Source organism: Vulpes lagopus, chromosome 12, assembly GCF_018345385.1.
Source record: "Vulpes lagopus strain Blue_001 chromosome 12, ASM1834538v1, whole genome shotgun sequence".
Taxonomy (NCBI): domain Eukaryota; kingdom Metazoa; phylum Chordata; class Mammalia; order Carnivora; family Canidae; genus Vulpes; species Vulpes lagopus.
In genome coordinates, this window is record NC_054835.1 from 13,338,613 (window position 1) to 13,354,182 (window position 15,570).

Sequence of the window (15,570 nt, forward strand, 5' to 3'; positions counted from 1 at the left end):
CCAAAAAGCTGGTGGCCCTTTTTCAGCTTTCAGAATTAGCTTTCTTGAGATATAATTCATCTGTCACAAAAAGCACTCGTTCTAAGGGTTCCGTGAATTCTGACAACTGTAAGTCCTCCTGTCACCACCATCAACAAACACCACATTGAAGACGTGAGGAACATCTTCGTTGCCCCCAAAACTCCCCAGTGCCTCTTGGCATCAGCCCCACCCTGCCCCAGGGGAGCCAGCTTGCCCTTGTCAGTACAGATGAACAGTTCCCAGACTAGAATCTTCTGTAATTGGGACTGTCCAGCATATATTGTGTCCTCTCACAATTTTAAAATATACGTGAAGCCAAAGAAGCCAGGAGAGCTGCTGGCCGGGACGAAGGGCAGATCCTCCACGAGCCCTGTGAGGGCAGCCAGCTCGACGCTACATCATCCCTACAGGGCCGTTGTCTCGTGTGACCGACACCAGGATGGCGCTGCTCTGCCCCTGGAGCCTCTGAGTGGTGTTGGCTGTCATGCAGCCCCACTCGCCCCTGCATGTGGGTCTGGCTCAGCATCCCGTGGCGTTGAGTTGTCCTGTGCCTCCAATCTTCATTCTGGAATAGTCTGCCTCCTCCTCGGTTTGCACTTCTGGAGACCACAGGTCAGGTTGCTCGTAGGACAGCCTCTGGGTTTGTCTATGCCCTCTGGGTTGGATGGAGGGTTGTGCATCCTGAGCAGGAGCATCACTGACATGCTGCTGTACTCCCGGGGTGTCCCGCTAGGTGGCCCAGGGGTCGCACTTGACAAGGCAGCCCTCAGCCGCGGTGTCTGCACCTCCCCGAGGGCAGGGCCCGCTGGAATCGCCCGCATCCTGCTCAAGGGCACTTGGAGACCATGTGACAGCTCCATCCTGCGTCACGACCTCACCTCACATGTCGGCAGACAGACTCAGTCTCCGGTTCAGTGGGTTGTGATGTTGTTGGTATTTGCGTGGGCACTGAAAGTGTTTGGAGGTGTGACACATTGGGCAGCTCCTGTTCCCTTTGACATGCCCTGCGCTTGATGAGCTCGCCCTACTTTGTGGCGCAACAAAGTATCCCAGGCTCCTCTGTGCTTTTTCTCCAACCTGCCAGCAGGCCATTTTCTGAAATTTAGATTTACCAGTTTGCTACTTGTTTTCTCTTGATCTCATCTGTTCTTTGTTCCTTTGTTTCTGCTTCTTTGGTGGTAAGGATATCTTCATGACCCATTCAGCTCATCGGTTGGCTTCCTGGCTCCACCACTTTTCTCATCGTTTCACACTTGCTCCAGGCTGTACAGTGTGAATATGTGCCTTCCGTTTGGCCACAGCCCACCTTCCTATAAAACCATATGGTCCCCTGTTGTACATGTGAGGTCTGAAGTAGGAACTATACGGTGCTCTCCAGACCTTCACCACATTCTCATATGTCTTTCTCCATACAGTTTATACCTAAAGATGTTATTGTTATTTTTGCTTTAATTATCCATTTATTATTATTTTAATTTGTAGTCTGTCTACTCATTTCTTCACTGGGTTCTTTTTCTTTCTTGTAACAGTTTTATTCTTTATCTTTTTTAAAGATTTTATTTATTTATTTATTCATGAGAGACACACAGAGAGAGGCAGAGACACAGGCAGAGGAAGAAGCAGGCTCCATGCAGGGAGCCCGATGTGGGACTCGATCCTGGGACTCCAGGATCACACCGTGAGCCAAAGGCAGATGCTCAACTGCTGAGTCCCCCAGGTGTCCTGCGTGTTTCTCACTTTAAATCAGAAGCTAGAAATGATTCCGCCAAGTGCAGAAGGCCTGTCAAAAAAGGCCGAGAGCCAGGCCTCTTGCACCAAACATTGGCGACACTGTGAATGGCATTACAGGTACTGCCCCAGGGAACACACAAATGGTAAGAAAGTAGAACAGTCTCACTGCTGACACGGAGGAAGCGTTAGTCGTCTGGATGGAAGCTCCACCGGCCTCAGCCTCCCCCAACAGGGCTCTGGCTCTTTAATTTTGTGCAGGTGAGGAGCTGCAGAGCCTGCAGCCAGCTGAGGCTGATGCATGACGTTCAGGGAAAGACCCATCTCTATGATGTAAGGGCCAGGTGGAGGCAGCAGGTCACCCATGTGACCGAGATCTTCCATGAAGGCAGCAACACTAAACATCAGATTTTCAGTGCAGACAGAGCAGCTCTGTGTTGCCAGGCAAGGCTGTCCCGGACCGTCACAGCGAGAGAGAAGTCTGTGCCAGCCTCAGAGCTCGGGGGGCAGGCTGGGTCTCTTGGTAGCGGCTCAAGTACCTGGTGGCTCGAAGTTGAGGCCCGTGCTCATTGACCTTTCTGGAAATCCAGGGCCCTTGAGCACCGTGCTCCATGTTCCCGGCCTGTGCTCTGAGTGGGACAAGGCCCAGGTGACTGCACATCTGCTCACAACATGGTTTGCTGAATATTTTAATCCCACTGTAGAGACCTAGCACTCAGGATACAGGGTTCCCTCCACTATATCTGGCCACTGAGAGCTCAGATGGAGACGCACAAGGAGACTGACACTGTGTTCATGCCACTGACATGACATCCGTTCTGCAGCTCACGTATCAAGAAGTGTTTTTGTTGTTGTTGTTGTTGTTTTAATTCATGAGAGACAGAGAGAGGCAGAGACACAGGCAGAGGGAGAAGCAGGCTCCATGCAGGGAGCCCGACATGGGACTCAATCCCGGGTCTCCAGGATCCAGGCCCTGGACTGAAGGTGGCGCTAAACCACAGAGCCCCTCCCCCTCCCCCCCCCTCCGGGCTGCCCTTAAGGAGTGCTTTTTACTGGCAGGTCTTATTATTGAAGAAACACATTGCATGAGGCCGTCACTGCCATAGGGACCCCTCTGATGGGGCTGGACTTTGAGAATCTTCTGGAAAGTGTTCGTCATTCTAGTTGACACTAAGAACACTTGAAGTTCATGGGAAGAGGCCAAAATCACAATGGACAAGAGTTTAGAAGCAACTGACTTTGAGGAGTTGCAGCCTTCAAGAGAGGACGCAGCAACAAGTGTGGTGGAAGGAGCAAGAGAACCCATGTCAGGGGAGCCCCTCGGGGCCACAGGCTCATGGTGAAGCTTCGGTGGGTGAGCAGCTGCATTCTGAGCAGAGACAGTGGCTTCTGGAGATGAAACCACTCCTGGCGAAGATGCCGTGAAGACTGTGGCAGCAAAGAATCTAGAAACTGGCTGTGTGTTGAAGCAGTGGCACGCAATCGAGAGGACAGACTCCAGGTGTCAGAGAACTCCCACCATGGGTGAAGTGCTGCCGACAGTGCTGCTGACAGCACCAACTACTGCTGGGCGTCGCGACCATGGAGGAGGGCTGGTACCTGCAGACAGTCTGGCTCGCTGCAGGCTGGTTGATGGCCAGGATTTCTCAGTGAGTAAATGCTTTTTAACCAAGGAATCTGCATAATATTTTTGAGACATACACTATCTCACACTTAGTAAACTACAGGGTAGGAGAAGCATAACTTGTATAAAATGCACCGGGAAACAAAAAATTGCATTCAACCTGCTTTATTGTGAAAGTCCCTTTATTGTGCTATTCTGGAAGCCGGCCCCAGCACCTCTGAGGCACACCTGTACCAGTTACCATATCGTGGCCGGATGCAGACAATTGCTAGAAGTGGATGTTCCTCCCTGTTCCAAGCTGACAGTTTCTTTTTTTTTTTCTTTCTTTCCTTTTTTTTTTTTTTTTTAAAGACTTTATATATTCATGAGAGACAGAGAGAGGCAGAGACACAGACAGAGGGAGAAGCAGGCTCCATGCAGGAGCCCAATGTGGGACTCGATTCCAGGTCTCCAGGATCACGCCCTGGGCCAAAGGCAGGCGCTCAACCGCTGAGCTACCCAGGGGGTCCCAAAGCTGACAGTTTCAAAGGCATTTGTTGACTCATCTCTCCTTCCCAAACCCCAGGTCTTGTCTCCCAGCTGCGTGCTCACACACTCCACTCTGCTTTCTTCCACGCGCTCCGGTTGGTGTCTTCCTTGCACGCAGGTCCCAGTTCCTTACGTTTTCACTTAGAAAACACCTGCTGTAAATTCAGCGCAGAAGGGAAACGTGTGGGATGTCCACTCACCCCCAGTGTCCTCCTTGAAATGAGCAGTTTTGTGAACATCCAAACCTTTTATGTAAAAGGTCTATCGATACAAAGAACAAAACCAACTGTTTCTGAAGCTCTTGCTGTTTGTTTGACACCCAGACACTGTCCAAGGGCTGACTGCATGGTAGGAACTGTCCACTCCTTGACACATGATGGGACCAGGCCTGCGGCCATGCGGCCATCCACCCAGGGCCCACACCCCACCCCTCTGAGCCCCTGGTGACCCTATGGGGGGCCGTGGCACTTCCAGACCTTTGCCCACCGGGGGCTCTGCTTTGTGTAGTTGCAGTTTCCCTTGCAATTGTTTGTCCTTCTCTGTGAAGCAACGTTTCAGGTCCTTTGCCTATTTTCAGTGAAGTTGCTAATCTTTTTATTACTGATCTGAAAGAGTTCCTGAGCTAGAAGAGCACTTGTCCCTTGTCTTATGCATCAATAATACTTTCCAAGTGCACTTCTGTGCTTTGTTTATGGTGGGTTATTTAAATATATATATTAGCTTTTGAATGTTTCTTTTGTTTCTGCCTTACAAGAATTCCAAACTCTTCTGGAATCCAGTCTGGCGGCTTCTTCCTTTAAGCTGGTAGCTGTCAGCCCACAGAGGTGCTGTACCGACCACAACCACGGGTGAGCCCACAACACATCTGTGCAGAAGCTTCTGGACCTGGTATCACACTGAAGCTTGTGACCCCCCCACTGCTCTCCTGGGAGATCGCTTTACGCTTGTGCCATCCCTCCTGCAATTCCTCTGTAAGCGTATGGAAACAGCACGGGCTGCTGCCATTTTATAGCATCGGGACTGTTCCTTCATTGCTCTTGTCCGTGTTCTGTTTCTCATTTGTTTGCTCCTCCAGAGTAGCTCTGTTACACATTTGTCAACTTCTTCCCATCTGTCTTTTTAAAAATCTCATTTCTCTAGGGGAGAATGTCCAGAAACAAATGGATCCCCAGCTAGGAAACTCAGGAGAGGAGTCTGTACCAATTTGGGAACGGCCAAGACAGAGCAGTGGTTTTCTGCGGGGGCGACAATGCCCTCCTGGGGACATTTGCAAGATTTGCAGACAGACCTGGTTGTTGCAAGTATTTTGACCTTTGCCGGCATGGAGCAAGGATGCTGCCAAACATTCTGTAATGCACAGGGCAGCCCCTACAACAAAGAATTCCCTGTCTTCAAACGTCAGTGGTGTCCAGATGGACCAACCCAGCAGTACAGAAACTAATTGCAAAGGTAGGGGAGGGGGAGGGTGTTTTGGGTGGGGGGAGGGCAGTAACAATGTGCAGCACGGGCCAGGGGGTCCCCCCTGGGAGTTCCCAGCTGAGCCGTAGGGCTAGAGAGGAGGCCGGCTGGCTACGAATGTCCCAGGCCAGCCAGAGAGCTTGGATTTTGAAAGTCACAGAGAGAGCTATGTGCTTTGGAAACATTGCTGTGGCTGCTGAGGGGAAAGGACAGGGAGCAGCTGTCCATGCTGGGCCAGGGCAGAGGGAAGGGAGGAACCAGGAACACTTCTGGGGCTGGAGTGAGCAGGGCAGGGTGGTGTGCTGGACACAGGGTCTTTGGCAAATGTTTCCTGCTGCCTGTCAGTATCATGTCACAGCAAGGACGGTGGGGAAGAGCACAGGCCTTGTCATCTTCCTGGTGGGCTTCCATGCCAACCAGGGACACAGGTGAGAGAGCCACAGGTAAGAATGGCTGGAGGCTGTGCTGGAGAAGGAGATCTCATGAGGATGCAGCTTCTAGCTGAGACCTGAGGTGTGGACCAAGTTGTCTGGGCCTGGGGACAGCATGTGGCATCTGCACAGACTCACAACCAGTGAAGCAGCCACTGGAAAGGAGGCAGGTAGGGTGCTGACGCTGGTAAGTTTGAAACTGGAACAGGCCCTCTTGGCTGCAGAACAGGGATGGGACAGGGCCACAGCATTCCCAGGTCCAGGCAGCACTTGCCCAACAAACAGGAGGCTGGCCACACCAATGAAAGGAGATGAAAGAGGCCCAAATATCTTAGTTTTTAAATGACTTATATTTTCTGTTTAAAAGCTTTTATTGAGGTAAAATTCATTAACATAAAATTCAGCATTTTAACCATTTAAAAATGTACGATTCAGTGGCTTTGAATCAATCCACAATGTTATACAATCATCACTGATATCTAAGTTCAGAAAATGTTCATCATTCCAAAAAGAAACCCCATACCTGTGATCAGTACCTCCCCATCAGCTCCTCCCTAATTGGCAGTCACTAAGCTCCTTTCTTTGTCTACGGATTTCCTTATTCTTGAAACATTTCATACAATAGACTCATGTAGTAGGTGGCTTCTTATGTCTGGGTTTTTTCAGTTAGCATGATGTTTTCAAAACTCATTCAAGGTGCAGATGGGATTAAATGTACATGGGTTTTATTAGATGGTAGTAGGTGACAATGAGTAGATGTTATTATTACTGGAATAAATTGGGAGGCAGTGGGGGGTGCCGCTGGGGGAGCCATCAGACTGGAGCAGCTCTGACTTCTAGTAGAGAGTGACGGAGCCTGGGTGGGAACATCTTCCATCCTTGAGCATCTGAGGCAAGCTCAGTAAAGCCACCATAGAGTCATTGACCCAAAGAAGTGTGTCTATGGCACAAACGCCATGATTGTTTTGGAGCGTACTGGCTGAGCCCCCTATGAGTCGTGTTTCTAGCAGTTTGAGGACTCCTGTTTTCATTCAGCCACAACTGTTTAAAATGATAATAATGTCCTGTGTTTCCTTTAAGAAAGGCTGAAAATTAATTAGCTAATCATCCACCTGAAGAACTGATGGATAAACCCAAAATGAAGGAGAGGAGAGGAAATATAAAGAGCAGATATTAATGAACTAGAAAATAAATGTATGATAGGGATGATCAGGAAAGCCAAAATGGGTTCTTTGACAAGATTAATAAAAACAGCAAACCTCCAGCAAGATTGAAAGAGGGAGAGAGGAAAATACGTAAGTAATACTAGGGACTTAAAAGCAAACATAGCCATAGATAATACATGGATTAAAAGGATGATGTGAACAACTTTGCGCTAGTAGATTTCTAGAAAAATAGAACTGAATCGAACTGACCCAAGAGGAGATAGAAAATCTGAACAGTCTTATAACCCTTAAAAATAGAGAATCAGTAATTAGAATCACAAAGAAAACATCAACCCCAGCCAGTGAGTTCCACTGAATTTTCAAAGTACAAATTCTCTATAGAAATGTTCCCCAGCTCCCTTAAAGGACAGCATGACATTGATACCAAACTCTGGGAGGAATGGGAGCCCAAGGAGAGCTGTGGGGGGATGTCATTCAGAAACCAGTGAAACCTCTAGACAAATTCTAGACAAATTATTAGGAAACCAAATCTCAAAGACAGTAATCAGTCTGACCAAGTTTGACCTGCCTGAGGAATGAGAGGGTGGTTTAACTTCAGGAATTGATGACTGTGAGCCACTGGCTTAGCGCACAGAAGTCAGATGACGGCGCTAATACAGAAAAGGCACTTGGTAGGATCCATCACCTTTTCATGATAAAAACTAGAAATTAAGACTAGAGGAGGATTTCTTAATCTGATGAAGGATACATACTATGGGGCATAGCAAACATCATGCTTCATGGTGAAAGGTTGGAAGTACTTAAGATGAGGAATGAAACACTGTGCCCACTGGCACATTTTGGGACTTTTTTGTACCAACTGGCACAGGAAGATAAGGAAAACACATACAAGAATTAGAAAAGGAAAAATGAAACTTATTTTTAAATATTATCGACATAGAAAATAACAATAAATTGTTTTTGTTTTGTTTCTTAAAGATATTATTTATTCATGAGAGACACGGAGAGAGTGGCAGAGACACAGGCAGAGGGAGAAGCAGGCTCCCTGATGCATGACTCAATCCCAGGACCCCAGGGTCATACCCTGAACCAAAGGCAGACGCTCAACCACTGAACCACCCACGCGTCCCTAACAATAAATTGTTAAGATAAGCAGAAAATTTAGAAAAATTGCTTATATAAAATCAATATCCAAAGAAAACTGCGTTTCTAAATATGAGCAACAGAAAATGTGACTTAAAAATTGGATCCTGGGCAGCCCCGGTGGCACAGAGGTTTAGCGCCTCCTGCAGCCTGGGGTGTGATCCTGGAGACCCGGGATCGAGTCCCACGTCAGGCTTCCTGCATGGAGCCTGCTTCTCCCTCTGCCTGTCTCTGCCTCTCTTTCTCTCTCTCTCTCTCTCTGAATAAATAAATACATCTTTTTTTTTTTATGGGATCCTTTATTATAGCATGAAAACATAGAGCACCACAGAATAAAGCTCATATAAATATGTAAGACCTAATTTATGGGAAAAATGATAAAACTTTACTGAAATAAACTAAAGACTGCTCATATAAATTAATATAAAATAGATATTTTGCTCATGCATTGAAAGTCTCAATATCACAGGGATGTATATTTGTCCCAAAATGATCTTTTCTTTTTTCTTTTCTTTTCTTTTCTTTTCTTTTCTTTTCTTTTCTTTTCTTTTCTTTTCTTTTCTTTTCTTTCTTTTCTTTTCTTTTCTTTCTTTCTTTCTTTCTTTCTTTCTTTCTTTCTTTCTTCTTTCTTTCTTCTTTCTGACTGTCTTTCTTTCTTTCTTCTTTCTTTTTCTTTCTTTTTTTTTTTAGAGTGAGAGGGAGAGAGGCAGGCGGAAGAGGTGAAGGAGAGGGAGAGAATCCAAGGCAGACTCCATGCCCAATGTGGGGCTCAATCTCATGTCCCTAAGATCACGACCTGAGGCAAAATCAAGAGTTGGACACAACCCTCTGTGTCAGCCCCCCCCCCCCCCCACACACACATTGATCTTTGGAGTCTGTGTGATTCCTATCAAAAGCCCATTGACAAATTGATTCTAAAAATTATATAGACTTAAATAACAAGGATAGAAAAAACTCTTCTAAAGGAGAACACCAGGTAGAGATATTTACCTTACTGTAGAGCTTTCATAACACATAAACACAGCATGGTGCTGGCAGAGAGACAGATGGACCATCCGAGCAGACCCAAGGATGGACCCACACATACACACAACTGTGGTTTATGAAAGAGCTGGTTTTGCAGGGGGGAGGAGGAGTTTTCAACAAATGGTGTTCTGACAATTTAACTATATAAAAAATTAAAGTGGACTCCTGTCTCACATCATATAGAAAAACTAGTTCCATGTGGTTTGAAATGTAAAATGCAAATGTACAAATTTTAGAAGAGAATATGGGAGAATGTACTCTTACCATTCCAAAATAACATTTTGAGAGTATCTTCACAACAGTAATTAAGGAAGAATTTCTTATGATTCAAAAATTACTGGGATGCCTGGGTGGCTCAGTGGTTGAGCATCTGCCTTCGGCTCAGGGCGTGGTCCCGGAGTCCTGGGATCAAGTCCCCGCATTGGGCTCCCTGCAGGGAGCCTGCTTCTCCCTCTGCCTGTGTCTCTGCCTCTCTCTGTGTTTCTCATGAATAAATAAATAAAATATTTTTTAAAAATCACTAAAACACAAAGGAAAAATGAGGTAGATTTAGGTTACATCATAATAAATACATCTGTATCATGAATGAGAGGAGCTTTTGCATCACTTACACCTGACAGGCTCATGTAAGAACGTGCAAGAACTTCTGAGTCAATAACAAGGAGAAAGATAACCCCATCGCAAGTGGACCAAGATTTGAATGGATGATGTGACAAAGGGGAAATGTGCATGGGGAGTAAATATGTGAGGAGCTGCTCAACTGTATGGGTCATCAAAGAAGTGCAGAGTAAAAGCCATGGTGAGATATTTGAAATGTCCACCAGATAGACAAAAATTTTGTCCTGATAATGGTGGCCTATTAGAGGGTTGCTGAAGGAGTGTCAGCTCACACCCTCTGAGCATTAATCAGGTGGTACCCAGGGAGGCTGAGATCCCATCCCACAGCCTAGTAATCCCTCTCCTTGATTTGAGACTCCTGGAGATTCTTGCCCATATTCCAGGAGAACCATATTAGATGCTTATTAGAAAATTCTTTGAAGCGGCAGAAAACAAAGCAGCGTGTCTACATCACAGTAAGATGAATAAACGAATTATCATGCAATCAACTAACATGTGATGACGACAGATGGTTCACAGCTTCATGAAGTGACGTGAGTGTTCGGTGGCAGCTGATTATCGAGTGGGAATAAAGTTGTAGGAGAATATACACAGCTCGGTTCTGTCACCAGCATGGAGAATTATGTAAATATTTTGCAGGGACAACAGGAGGGAAGGGTGAGCATAAAATTCAGGACAGGGGCGCCTGGGGCTCAGTCTGTGAAGTGTCTGCCTTCAGCTCAGGTCATGATCCCAGGGTCCTGGAGTCGAGTCCCATGTCAGGCTCCCTGCTCAAGGGGAGGGGTTCTGCTTCTCCCTCTGCCTCTGCCCCTTTCCCTGCTTGTGCACCCTTGTGGTCTCTCACTCCTTGTCAAATAGGTAAATAAAATCTTTAAAAATAAAATTCGGGACAGCAGTAGCCTCTGTGGGAAGTGGGGGGTCTGGGGCACATGGGGGCTTCATGGAGTATCCTGGGTCTATTTCCTAAGCTGGTTGGTGGGTTATTCATTAAACCTCATGCATATTTTATAATTTGCATGTGTTCATTGTTTGATTTTAAAAACTAAATGGCAATATGGGGATGATTAGGGAGGGTGCCAAGAGCAGTGGGGGTGTGGAAGGAGCATATGGGGTGGGAAGTCAGAAGGGGGTTGCACAGGTAAGTGGGAAGTGCGGGAGTCTTGGCTTCCTGTTCCATTTGCCTTTATTATTTAAAGAATTAAACATTAATTTATATAACAACAAAAATTTCCCCTTACTTCTCTCTCCCCAATGCCTGTATGGGAACCCCACACCTAGTGGCAGAGTTGTGTCTAGGAAGGAAGGTACCTTTTATCTACATTAGAATCAGAAGCATAAAATACTTAGGAATAAATTTAACCAAGGAGATGAAAGATCTGCACGTTGATAAAAGACATTGAAGAGGGATGCCTGGGTGGCTCAGCAGTTAAGCGTCTGCCTTCGGCTCAGGGTGTGATCTTGGAGTCCGGGGTCCTCCCACATCAGGCTCCCTGCATGGAGCCTGCTTCTCCCTCTGCCTGTGTCTCTGCCTCTCTCTCTCTCTCTCTCTTTCTCTCTCTCTGTCTCTCATGAATAAATAAAATCTTAAAAAAAAGACATTGAAGACATACATAAAATGGAAAGACAGCCCCCCCACACACCTTGTGTCTGTATACCAGAGGAGTTAATACCATCAAAGTGTCCACACTGTCCAAAGCCATCTACTTATGCAATCCCTATCAAAACTCCAACGACATTTTTCATAGACGTAGAAAAAAATAATAATCTAAAATTCATATGGAACCGCAAAAGATCCCAAGCAGCTAAAGCGACCTTGAGAAAGAAGGAAGCTGGAAGCATCCCACTTCCTGATTTCAAGCTATATTACAAAGCTATTTTGGTTACAAATCAAAATAGTGTGGTGTTAGCATAAAACGGACAAAGACCAACGACGCAGAATCAAGAGCCCAGAAATAAACCTGCACGTATACAGTCAACGATGTTTGACAAGGGAGCCATGAATACTTGAGGGAGAAAGGATGGTCTTTTCAATAAATGGTGTGAAAACCGGACATTCACATGCAAAAGAATGAAATTGGACTGCTTTTCCACACCACTCACAAAAGTGAATTTGAAATGGATTCAACAGGTAAATGCAAGACCCAACACCATGAAACCACTGCAAGAAAAGATTATTAAAGATCTCCTTGACATTGGCCTTGGCAAACATTTTTTTGGATGTAACACAAAAAGCACAAACAACAAAAGCAAAAACCAACAAGTGGTCATCGAACTAAAAAAAAAAAAAAGGCTTCTGTGCAAGGGGAGCCCCCGTCTGGCTCAGTTGGTGGAGCATGGGACTGTTGTAGGTTCGAGCCCCATGGGGGCTGTAGAGATTACTTAAAAAATAAAATCATGGGCAGCCCCGGTGGCTCAGCGGTTTAGCGCCGCCTTCAGTCCAGAGCCTGATCCTGGAGAACCGGGATCAAGCCCGGTGTTGGGCTCCCTGCATAGAGCCTGCTTCTCCCTCTGCCTGTGTCTGTCTCTCTCTCTGTCTGTGTGTGTGTGTGTGTGTGTGTGTGTGTGTGTGTCTGTGTCTCATGAATAAATAAATAAAATCTTTAAAATAAAATTTTTTTTAATTTTTTTTATTTATTTATGATAGTCACAGAGAGATAGAGAGAGAGGCAGAGACACAGGCAGAGGGAGAAGCAGGCTCCATGCACCGGGAGCCCGACGTGGGATTCGATCCCGGGTCTCCAGGATCGCGCCCTGGGCCAAAGGCAGGCGCCAAACCGCTGCGCCACCCAGGGATCCTAAAATAAAATTTTTGACAAAAAAATAAAAAGTTTCTGTACCGCAAAAGAAAAGGCAACAATACAATGTGGGAGAAAATATTTGCAAACCGCATATCTGACAAAGGGTCAATATCCAAAATATATATAGGAGATGTATAGAACTTAAGAGCAAAAAAAATCCCCAAATAACTCAGTTTTAAAATGGGCAAAGGACCTGAACATTTTCCCAAGGAAGATCTAAAAGTGGCCAACAAGTACATGCAAGGGTGCTCGACGCCACTGATCATCAGAAAACTGCAGATGGAATGCGCAGTGGGATGTCCCACCTGCTAAGATGCCGGGCATCAAGCAGACAAAAGACAACAGGCGCTGATGAGAATGTGGAGAAAGGGGAGCCCTCAGGCACCGTGAGTAGGGATGCCAGGTGATGCAGCAAGGGTGGAAACCAGTGTGGAGGGTCCTCCAAAAATTAAAAATAGAGCTGTCTTAGGACCAGCATCCCACCCTTAGGTATGCATCTAAAGGACATGAAATGCGGGTCTTGGAATGGTGTCTGCACCCCACATGCACTGCGGCTTTCTCTACAGTGGCCAGGACGTGGGAGCAAGCCCAGTGTCTCCTTACAGATGAGCGGGTTCATAAGATGTGAGACCTAAGTACAGTGATGTACCTGAGTACAGTCATAAGAAGGAAATCCCGCCGCCCCCCCTCCCCACCCCGTGACATCACAGATGATCCTGGAGGGAGCTGCACTGAACAGATTAGTTCTGCGGCTGATACCGTACAATGCACTCATGTGATGGACCTAAAAAGGCTGAACTCCTAGAAACAGGGCGGAATGGTGGTTGCCAAGGGCTGGGAGTGGGGGAAATGGGGAGATGTTGGTCCAAAGGCACATACTTCAGCTATCTCAACAGCAACAGAGGGAAAAGAAACTATGTGAAGCGATGGGTGTATTAGCTGACCTTACGATGGTGATCATTCTGCAATATACACCCATGTGGGTTCATCACGCTGTGCACCTTAAACCTACGCCGTGTTATATGCCAGTTATATCTCAGTAGGGGGGGGGGAAAGAGGGGGAGTGACCTCTGTAGGAGACACTGAGGCAGTGCTGGGCTTCCAGGTATGTGGATGGAAGGGGGCAAGGCCTCTATCCTCTGAGAATGGACGGTGGCTGACCTTTGAGGACAGTGGGACACTATGATGATGCTGTCGTCAAGCATGGGGCAGTCCTGACCTGGAGACCCTTGAAGACTTCCCAGGGGACTGTGGTGACCCCGGTCTGTCCAGTGTGTGGCCTTCTGCAGCTGCTGGGACCTCAGGGGGTGTCCCTGGAGGTTCAGAGGGGGGTGTTGTGCCAGTGAGGACAGCCGGTAAGGTACCAGGGGGCCCTGCCAGGAGACGAGGGAGCTGGGGAGTTGGAAACACTGAGATCTGGGGGGTAGGGGGACACAGAGCATGTGAGCTGGACGGCCCAGGGAGGGAGACGGTGTCATCAAGGGTGACAGGCTTCGGGGCACCTGGGTGGCTCAGCAGTTGAGCGTCTGCCTTTGGCTCAGTTCATGATCCTGAACTGGGATCCTGAACATGGTCCTGGGATAGAGTCCCACATGGGGCTCCCTGCAGGGAGCCTGCTTCTCCCCCTGCCTGTGTCTCTGCCTCTCTCTATCTCTCATGAATAAATAAAGGGTGACAGGCTCCTAACCTCACCCCCAGTGGTGCTTCCCTCTGCCTACCTCCCAGCTCGGCACTGCTTGGCCCCACCACATTTCCCCAGCGGATTCACCTTTTCATTTCTCTGGCGAGCATTTCCACCTGCTGCTCCTCCTCTCAGCCTGCAGCACCCCTACCCCCTCTTGGTTGATTGTCTTGTTCCTTATTTCATGGAGAAAGTAGAGCAATCAGAACAGAGTCCTCTTCCTCCCCTCAGTCTACAAACCCACCTGTGCCTATGACCGTGCAGCGGGTCTTCCCTTCTGTCACGACCAGTGATCCGTCCCAAGTCCTCTGCTCTCTTGGTTGCACTAGGCTGCACGCCCTTCTTGCTCCACCAAGTTTTCATCCTATTGAGTAATTCCAATGTGCATAGAAAGTGCAATGATGTCCCCATCTTTTAAAAATATTTTATTTATTCATGAGAGACAATGAGAGAGAGGCAGAAACACAGGCAGAAGGAGAAGCAGGCTCCTTGTGGGGAGCCCAATGCAGGACTTGATCCCAGGACCCCAGGATCACGACCTGAGCCAAAGGCAGATGCCCAACCACTGAGCCCCCCAGGTGTCCCTAACATCCCCATCTTAAAAAAAAAAAAAAAGAAAGAAAGAAAGCACACAGACTCCTTCAATACCACACCTCTCTTTAGCTGGACTATTCCACGTCTCTGCTCCCCTTTTGCAGAAAAACTTCCCGTACGAGGTTAATGCCCTTGCTGTATGTAGTTCCTCATGAGTCACCCTCTTTCATCTGTTGCACTCAGGCTATCTGAGTTTCTGTGGAAACTGCTTTGATCAAGGTAACAGGTGTCTCTGTCTTGCTATGCTAATGATTGGGCGTTGGCCTTCATCTCTCTGGATTGCTCAGCAGGATTTGGCAGATGAGTATACCCCCACCCCACATTTGCTCCTTCCATGGCCCTGCAAACCAGGCTGTCCTGACCCTTCCCTCCCTAAGTTCTCTGCTCCTTCTCAGCCGCCTTTTCATCTACTTGATTCTCTCTGAGTGCTCCCCCCCCCCCCCCCCGGGCTCCCTGGGCTCTCTTCTCTTTGTCTACACTTTCTCCCTCCATGATGACTTCTGATTCAGGCAGTGGTCTGACCGGGTGGCACACTCACGGGGACTCTCTACCGTGACCCGTGCAGTATGTAACAAAGCTTCGAGGGACTAACGACTCCACACCTGCAGAGACAAGGACAGGGAGCAGTAACTGGAAGGGGTGACAGGAACGGAGACCTTCACTTGAGGCTCATGGGCAACCCCAGGTGAGCCAGCAGGAGAGAGCTGGGGGGACACAGACCTCGACCTCGCTCTTTCCTTCCTCTGAGGGCTTC